Raw genomic sequence first — 9046 nt, 5'->3', positions numbered from 1 at the left:
CCAAATCGAAAGCAATGCCAGTCAAAACAGACGAGTTCAAACGCAGTTCGCACATTCTGATCAACCCAGAATAGCAACAGTAAAATCGACATATCTCACTCTACACTACTCCAAATGACCTGAAATTTTACAGACACCTCAAACACATCAATACCTACAACTTTCATGTTTTAAGAAAAGTCCAATTCGGCCTCTAACCCTATGATCCAAAACCGGACAGAATAAGGGGTGATAAAACCCTAACTTTCCACAATTCAATCCAAACCCAAAATTGGTTACAATTATCACTAATTCACACCTACTAGAGTCTTTTCCCCTCATTATCAACCATCATAGATGACCACAACAACACATTCATATTAAACCAAAAAATTCCTCAAAAATATAAAAACTTCACCAAATCACTTCAAATCAAGAAATAAAGCACAAATATCATCACTTTAACCACTACTAAGCATAACTTAAGCATCATTAGATGTAAGAGTAAATTCACACACCACTCACCTAGTAACAAGAGAGGTAGAGATGTTGGCCACCTTAGCTCTTCAAACAAGCTTCACTAAACCACTCACTAGCACCAAAGGGATAGAGTTTATGGAGTAGAAACTTGATCAAGCACTTGGTTGGATGATTTGAGCTAGGTAGTTACCAAGATTTTGAAGAGTTTTCTCTTCCTTTTTAGCTCAAGAGGGCCGGCCACCAAGAAGGTAAGAAATGAATGAATTTTGGTTAATTTTAGGATATTTAACCAATTGGTCAAAATGTCAACAAAAATGAATAGTAAATCTTAAGTTACTTCCAATAACCAAAACCCTTGAGCTTGTGGCTCGGGGCGACTTTCGAGTAAAGTTTGTGAAGTTTGCAAAGTTTGTGAGTTCGTGGGCCCGATCTAAGACCTGTATGGACTATTCGAGCCGGTTAGGGCTTGGTCGAAGTCAGTCCAACTTAGTCTGAGGTCACCAAGTTTGTAGGTTCATGTTATGAACCAATTTTGTGAATCCGGTTCACCGAGAAGGTGACCAAGTTTGTGACCCGAGCTTGCGACTCAAGCTCAAGTTTGTGATTTCGTTCGCCCGGGCAAGTTTGTGAGGTGACTGGCCAGTGAGGGTGATAAGGTGTCGGTGGGTGTACAAGTGAAGTTCTACGGACCATTGAGTGTGGTCGACGGAGTGTCGGCAGGAGATCACACATGGCATATGAATTGGCTTTGAGCCACCTGTATCCTTATTATGTGATGTTACTTTTCTGCTTTTGCTTTACTCTTACTGTGTAACTGTTGTTACGTGAAATTTATGCTTTCGCCCCTGTTTACTTACTAAGCATATAGCTTACCCCTTTCCTTTTGTTTTCCTTAGCAGGGGCCGACGCGGGGACTTTTGGCTCGTACACTAGTATAGTTAGATTGGCTTGTATTAGGTAAACAGTTAGGATGTTTGTTTTAGTTTTGGTGGTTTGTATAAGGACCCTTCTTAGGGTCTATCTTCTGCTGGTTGTGGTTATAGTGTATTAGAGTGGTTTGACTCGAAACTTTTGAGGATGTAAATGTAACTTTTGGGATTGTATATATATTGGATATAGTGCTCTTTCGATTTATCTAGTTTTATTGCTTTAAGTTTTGAGTCCTGGCGCGAGCTAGGCAGGCGGCCCGCCGATACCCTTGGGTTCGCCCTTGGGAGAAGTGGGGTCGTCACAAATGACTACTAAAATGCGTAAATAAAGCGAAACGGCAAAACGGACACGCGCGCGCGGAAACGGTGAACAGAAACGGAAACGGCCGGCAAAAAGGAAACGGGCAGATTTGCCGTCCCAAACTGTTTTGACTAAAAGTTAGGCTAGGAATGTCGGATTAAAATGTGTGAGACACCACTTCGAAGCTAAGAGAATGAGTTACAACTTTCATGAAGGCCCTGTAATCCAGATCACCACGGAACTAGGGCAAACATGCACAAGACAGTCTCAGCCATTTCAATTCAGGTTACCGAACATGCCCTATTTGAACAACCATAACTCATGATTCATAAATCGAAATCAAGAAATTCCAGAGGCGTTAGAAATCTCATTTATAAGACTATAACTTTTGTGTTTTGACTAAAAGTTGAATCAGTACAGAGAATAGGGAAAAATGGGTCCAAAGTTCATGCTCAGAACTGACCGGCTTCAACGGCAGTTCTGGCACCTTACATTGTTTTGGACATAACTGGAGTTACACTGATCAGATTGGGCTGAAATTTTTCAGGTACAACAAGGACTTAAGATGCTACAACTTTCATGTTTTGAGAAAACCGTGAATCAATACATAGCATAAAGAAAAATGGAGCCAAAGTTCGGGTTCTGGGCTGCCCTGATTTCCAGTTTGAACGGTTTCGCGCGACGGAAACGCATGATCTGTTTCTATGGTTCTCATGCAAGTTTTCTAACCAACTTCATACCAAATAAACACACATATACCAGCTCCTAATTGCTCCACACAAGACCCGAAATTCCTTTCCCAATTTAACCCCAAAATCTAACAAACACTAACCATATTCTATACTTTTAATCTTACAAGTTCAACTAACCTCCAAGCCTAACCAAGCACACCCTAACCATCTAAGCCCTAGCTAAGCCAAATTAACTCCCCCTTAAGCTAGGGTTTCATGGCCAAATCTGATTTTGCTAAGAATCAACCATACAAGTGAACTTATCACACCAAAGATTCCATTTACAAGTCAAACAACCAATCAAATCAACTTAAAGAACCATGAAGCAAGAAACCCTAATTTTTCATAGCCTTGACCGAAATTTATGGAGCAATAAACCACTAAAATAAACCATTAAACTACTCAATATTCACCATATAAACCATAAAAGTATACAATCACAACAAGAGAATCACTTTCATGGCTTCAAGATTCATTCACCCAAAAACCAACTTCCAAGTGAGATGATTTACCTTCAAGTAAGCTTTGTAAGTGATGGAACTACAACAATCAAGTGCCAAAGTTGTTGCCCTAAGCTCCTAGATCAAGATGGATAGCTAAACTTGAATGAACTTGGAAGAAATTTGTTTCTCCTCTTCAAGCTTCAATCTCGGCTCTCTCTCTCTTTTTCTCTTTATTTTTGTTTTGTTTTAAGCCTTATGGTCATCTTACAATTTCCTATGATACATATAAGTCAAAGCTCAAAAGAGATATTTTCTACTACAACCAGTCACACAAAAGTTTGAATTTTGCTCCTTAGCCCCTACAACATCACTTTCTCTTTCTTACACTCTTGCCCATAAATATATGAAAAGCTTTCAATTAACTCCATAGGATACAACTTAATCTAGTCTAAAACACTTAACCACACTTAATTGTTTCACTAATCACCCTCCTATATTAATCACCTAGACTTAATCATACTTTATCCTACATAAAAGCAATTAAACAACAACCTTTTTGTCATAGGCAAAATTAAGGTTTTAAGCCCAACTTAGGACTTCTAATAAATTATAACACTAGAGGTTTTGCTAGTTTAGAGTTTTCTAACCTTTGAAAAATAAATCGAATCCTATACTTACCTGTACCAAAACACAGACTAGTATATCTAATTTTTAACTACAACTCGAACTTGTGATTAATACAAAAACTAGAGTTTTATAAATAATCCAAATTAGGGTTTTCAAATAAATTAGTACAAAATAGAACAAAATGCTCTTAATATCGAAATTAATGACTAACCGGGGTCTCACAAATACGAGAGGAATGTATCCTTCCACTTGAAAGTGCTACTTGTTTCCTCCTTGCTAGTTATTGTTTTGCTTAGTTGCCATTTTCTTACTTGCTCTGAGATTGGTACTTTGCTTACATGACACTTGCAACCTCACTGGGCTTTTAACTTATCCCTTTATTTGTTTTCCTTAACAGGGTGCGGGGATGAGAGAGACAAGAATTGTACTAGTTTGTAATAGGAAATCTTAAACTTGTATTTGGCCGGCACTGTTCTATGGTACTAGTTGTTCAAGTTCTTATCTTTTGGCTTGTACTTTGGTTTGTATATTTGGACAATTTGTAGCATGTAAATATTATATTAAAGGATTTTAGTGTTATTGTTTTGGTATCCGAAAATAGTGAGTTTGAAAGTTGTAGTCCTCATTTTAAGTAATTGCTATCGTATTTATATTTAGTGAATTGATTGAACTACTTATATTTCGATCTATTTAGTTGTGCACATAAGTATGGATGTTTTGAAAAGTTGGAGAGTTTGTAATATTTATTGGGGAGTTTTGTGCTTGTTTTGGAGTTAATGTTATCTCTGAAGTTAATGTGAGTGAGTGAGTCCTAACGAGAGTTGGGCAGGCTGTCCGCTAACCTCTAGGGTACACCCTAGAGGGAAGTGGGGTCGTCACATTACTAGTCGGTCAAACTACCATAATACTCTATGAAACTTAACATGCACCAAAATTATAAAAGGGAAAAGAGAAAAATCTTGACTTAATCTTTAAAATCATCATAAAATTGAGGCAAGTAAATAGGTGAGTAAAGTAAAATAAAAGAAAATGTAACTTAACTTTTTTCCAAAAATAAGAGAAAATATAAAATAATTTTCAAAAATACAAAATATGAAAATAATTTTTCGAGTCCTCATATTGAGAAGGTAATTTTCCAAAATTCTGAGCTCTTAAATCAACTATAGATGTAGCCAACTGGGCTATTTGAGTCTCCAAACCTTGAATGCTTATTTGGGTCAAACGATGGAACTGTACCGTCTCACGTTTAAATTGTATCATTTCTTGCTAAAACTGTGTAGTTGAATTAGCTATTGTCTTCACCATATCCTCCAAAGATAAGGTTGCACTAGGAACTTGATTATTCAATATCTGTGGCTGAATTGATTGTTGATGCTGTGGCTGTGGGGGCCTGTATGGACCTTGAGTCTGTCGGCCACCATAACTAAAATTAGGATGATCTCTCCACCTCGGATTATAAGTATTTGAGTAGGGATCGTATCTCCTTTGAGGCGGACCGTGCATACCCTCGGGGTCGTATCTCCTTTGAGGCGGATCGTGCATTACCCCATCTACCGAACTTGGTCTAGCATGTTTTGCTGAAGTGTTGGACACATGTCTAGAGGATGTGTTACCAAAGAGCAAACTCCACAAACTCTTGCTACTTGTGTATTCCCAATAGCAAATTGATGAAACATTGATGTTATTTCCAAAATTTGTCTTTGTATCTTCAAAGTTCCAATTTCATTAACATGCCTTGTTTGGTGGATTGCTCGACCTCCAAATTGTTGAGAATTTTCAGCCATATTAGAAATTAGTATACTAGCCTCTTGCGGTGTTTTATCCACCACTGGCAGCATCAATTGTATTTCTTTTCACTTGCAATAACCTTCATAGAAGTACTGAATCAGTAATTGCTCACTTATTTGATTATGGGGGCAACTATTACACAATTTTTTAAAATGCTCCCAGTATTCATAGAGAGTTTCTCCATCAAATTGTCGAATACCGCAAATTTTCTTCCTTATATTTGCCGTTCTCAATGCTAGGAAGTACTTCTATAAAAACTGCTCTTTCATGGCATTCCAAGTGGTGATCGATCTAGAAGGTAAATTATACAACCAATCCTTAGTTGCATCTCTCAACGAAAATGGAAAATCCCTCAGCTTCACCTGATCTTCTGAAACTCCTTGAGGTCTAAAACTTGCACAAACTATGTGAAACTCCTTCAAGTGCTTCTGAGGATCTTCTCCAGATAATCCATGGTAGGTGGGTAATAGTTGAATAAGTCCAGACTTCAACTCAAAATTTGTATTAGCATCCAAAGTTGGATAATCTATGACGACCCCACCTTTCCCTAGGGCATACCCTAAGGGTTAGCGGACCGTCTGCCTAGCTCTCGCCAGGACTCACTCACTCACATTAACTTCAGAGATAACATTAACTGCAAAGTAAGCACAAAATTCCTCAAGAAATATTGCATCTATCCAACTTCACAAAACATTCATACTTAGGTGCACAACTAAACGGATAAAAATACAAGTAATTCAATCATCTCACCAAGTGTAAAAAGGATGGCAATTACTTAAAATGAGGACTAAAACTTTCGAGTTCACTATTCTTTGAATGCCAAATCAATAACACTATAATTCTTCAATAAACCATGTACATGCTACAAATCATCCGAATATACAAGCCAAAAGCAAGAGCTTGAATAACTAGTCCTATAATACAGTATCGGCCAAATACAAGTTCAAAATTCCTAATGCAACTAGTGCTATTTTTGTCTTTCTCATCCCCGCACCCTGTTAAGGAAAACAAATAAAGGGATGAGCTAAAAACCCAGTGAGATTCCAAGAAAACATGCAGTCAAATTGGCCAGATATTTTCCACATAACTCAAAATCTTAGAACGAAAATAATAAACAGTTACAAATAAAATGTCATGGACCGTTCACACATTCAGATAAGCACTTTAACACCAGCAAGAAAAGGATACGGTACTGATACGGTGGCTTCCATCAGGTTCTAGGCAGAGCACCCAGGATTCAAATGTTGATACAGCTGATATGGTGGCTCCTCCTAGAATTCAAGCGTAGCACTTAGTCCCGTACAGTGTTTCACTTGCAGCCAGTTTCACAGCAACGTTTTCCAAGTGAAACAAGTCCAGTAGAGCACCACTTATCTCCATCCACCCATCAACCCCCTATCGGGCCCGAACACCAAATAGAAATAGTGATGGTAATACTCGAATATACTCAAACAAGAACAAGTATGGTCGATGAGATAACTCTCCAATCGACTTAATCAAGATAGAGGTGCTGAGATGGGAATGAGAGGCACCTCCCACTGATAAAAGTACTGAGACAGGATGAGAGGCACCTCCCACTCGTATTGAGTGTGGTACATGCTGCCGCTCAGCACTTACAAGTCAAGCACAAGTACAAACACAAGTACAAGTCAATCAAGATCATTCAAGAAGGGAAGGACGAGTGCGAATAAGGACACACTTGCCTAACCCTGACCAAGTCACAAATAATGCCTAGCATTTCAAGTATTTCAAGTCAAAATACAGGTCACATGAAAATCAAGTTACTTGTACATACATGAATGAAATATCAAATGTTTAGTTGAGTTAGGTCAAGTGCGATAAAGTACACACTCGCCTATGAAATGTCAAATCAAGTGTCTAGCAAATTTCTAGCAAGAATGAGTAGGGAACATGTTGTTGGAACACTCACCGCGTTTAGAAAAGTTAACTTTCCTCGGTGAAAGGAACTGCGGGTTCGTTTTCGAAACATGTGATCAAATACATAAGGTAAGTGAACTAAAGAAGTTCACCACTTTAAAACATTTGGATAAAGTAGTCGAACCCCCAAGTGCAAGCTTTTAGCCCAAAAGTATCACCTATCCTTGCTCAAACCACAAAGAAAAACTTTTGACGCTAAAGTCAAAAATACAAATTTAAATGTGACTAAATAAGGTTTCAAATGAGGCAAGGATATGGTAAGGCGATATAATAACGTTTACTCTTGTCAAAACATTCAACAAGTGACTCGAGAAGAAAAGTCACTCGTTCTTTAAAACACCCAAGTTTTAAGGGAAAACTCACGTATAAGTAGTGATCTAGGGGTTAACAAGGCATAGTGGTCTAAAAGCCACAAATTCACCATCCAAGTACCAAGTTATAGCTTGAATTCTTCTTCATAAGTCCTAATGTGTTTTCCTTAATAGGGTGCGGGGATGAGAGAAACAAGAATAGTAATAGTTTGTACTAGGAAATCTCGAACTTGTATTTGGTCCGCACTGTATTGTGGTACTAATCATTTAAGTTCCTTTCTTTTGACTTGTACTTTAGTTTGAATATTTGGACGATTTGAGGCATGCAAATGTTATATTGAAGGACTTTACTACTATTGATCGGGCTGCATGAGTGAGTCCTGACGAGAGCTCGGCATACGGTCTGTCAAACCCTTGGGTACGCCCTAGAGAGAGGTGGTGTGAGAACCCGAAAATTTTCTGAATTTCTAGGCCTTATTTTCTTTCTTTGCACCCGTTTTCTATATTTTTGTTATTATGTTAACTTTAGAGATATTTTTATAAGTAAATATAGTTTTTAAATTATTTTTCTAGTATAAGTTAGTTTTTGAGAAATTAAGAGTGCATACCGGATGTGGGACCCGCTAGTGCAGTAAGTGCGGTAAAATTCGGCCAATTAGGTTAAGTTTTGTATACCGGGAGTAATTTATTAGGTGCTAAGAGATAATTAGAGGTTACCTAGATGGATTAGTATTGGAGAGACAAGAGGATAAGTTTAAACCAAAAAGGTGACAAGTGCCACCCTCCTATTCAATCTTGGACTTTGACTACTATTCCTTAACTTTACTAAATGTTCAAATTGGACCCAAAATCATCTTCATTCTTCAACCATTTGGCCGAGCTTCTTGAGGAGGAAAAGAAAGGAAAGCTTTCACCTTGGTTCTTCATTTCTTGCTCCAATCTCACAACTTAACCGTTACAACTTGAAATTACTCCATAAAAACCCTTAGCTAAGTAGTATTGAGCTAGTTAGTGGAGTGGTTTGGAAGGGAGAAGTGTTAAGTTGTCTCTTTTCTTGAGTTGGTAAGGTGAGTAGCTAAGGAATGCTTTCTTTGGTCTTGTTAATGTTGAATTAGTGATTTGTGTTAGTTAAAGAGGTGTTTTTATGGGTTATTTCATGACTTTTGGTAGAGCTTGTGGAATTTTTATTTTTATTCATAATTTTTCTGTTTTTATATGTTTAATGTTGGTTGCCAAGGATGATAGCTTAGTATGGTCTAGAATGAAGCTTTGGTGTGTTAATTGTCGCTATTTGCGGAAAATTTTCGCTTTGTACGGAAAATTTCAGGTTTAGGGTTTTAATTTGATCATGATTGGGGATGATTTTGGAGCTACCAATTGGTTGTATCTTAAGGGTGTTTCCTAGACTATGATTGGTATGTGCAATGGTGATTGTTTGTTATGAAATTTGGTGGTTGATGGTAGCATGGTAAAGTACGGAAATCTAGGGGAAGTGCTGCTGAAATTTTCGCAGGACCCT

At 37.8% G+C, this 9046-nt stretch overlaps 1 non-coding gene across 1 annotated transcript; it reads left to right on the top strand.

Moving 5' to 3' along the window:
- The first annotated feature begins 5392 nt into the window (after positions 1–5392).
- LOC113754819 lies at positions 5393–5499 on the top strand. The gene has a single exon (XR_003465391.1). It is a non-coding gene; the product is annotated as a small nucleolar RNA R71 (small nucleolar RNA).
- Positions 5500–9046: the final 3547 nt, after the last annotated feature.

The sequence above is a fragment of the Coffea eugenioides genome, unplaced genomic scaffold (assembly GCF_003713205.1).
Source record: "Coffea eugenioides isolate CCC68of unplaced genomic scaffold, Ceug_1.0 ScVebR1_1084;HRSCAF=1879, whole genome shotgun sequence".
Taxonomy (NCBI): domain Eukaryota; kingdom Viridiplantae; phylum Streptophyta; class Magnoliopsida; order Gentianales; family Rubiaceae; genus Coffea; species Coffea eugenioides.
The sequence above is the reverse complement of the archived record's forward strand: the minus strand, read 5'-3'. Positions and strand labels throughout refer to the sequence as shown.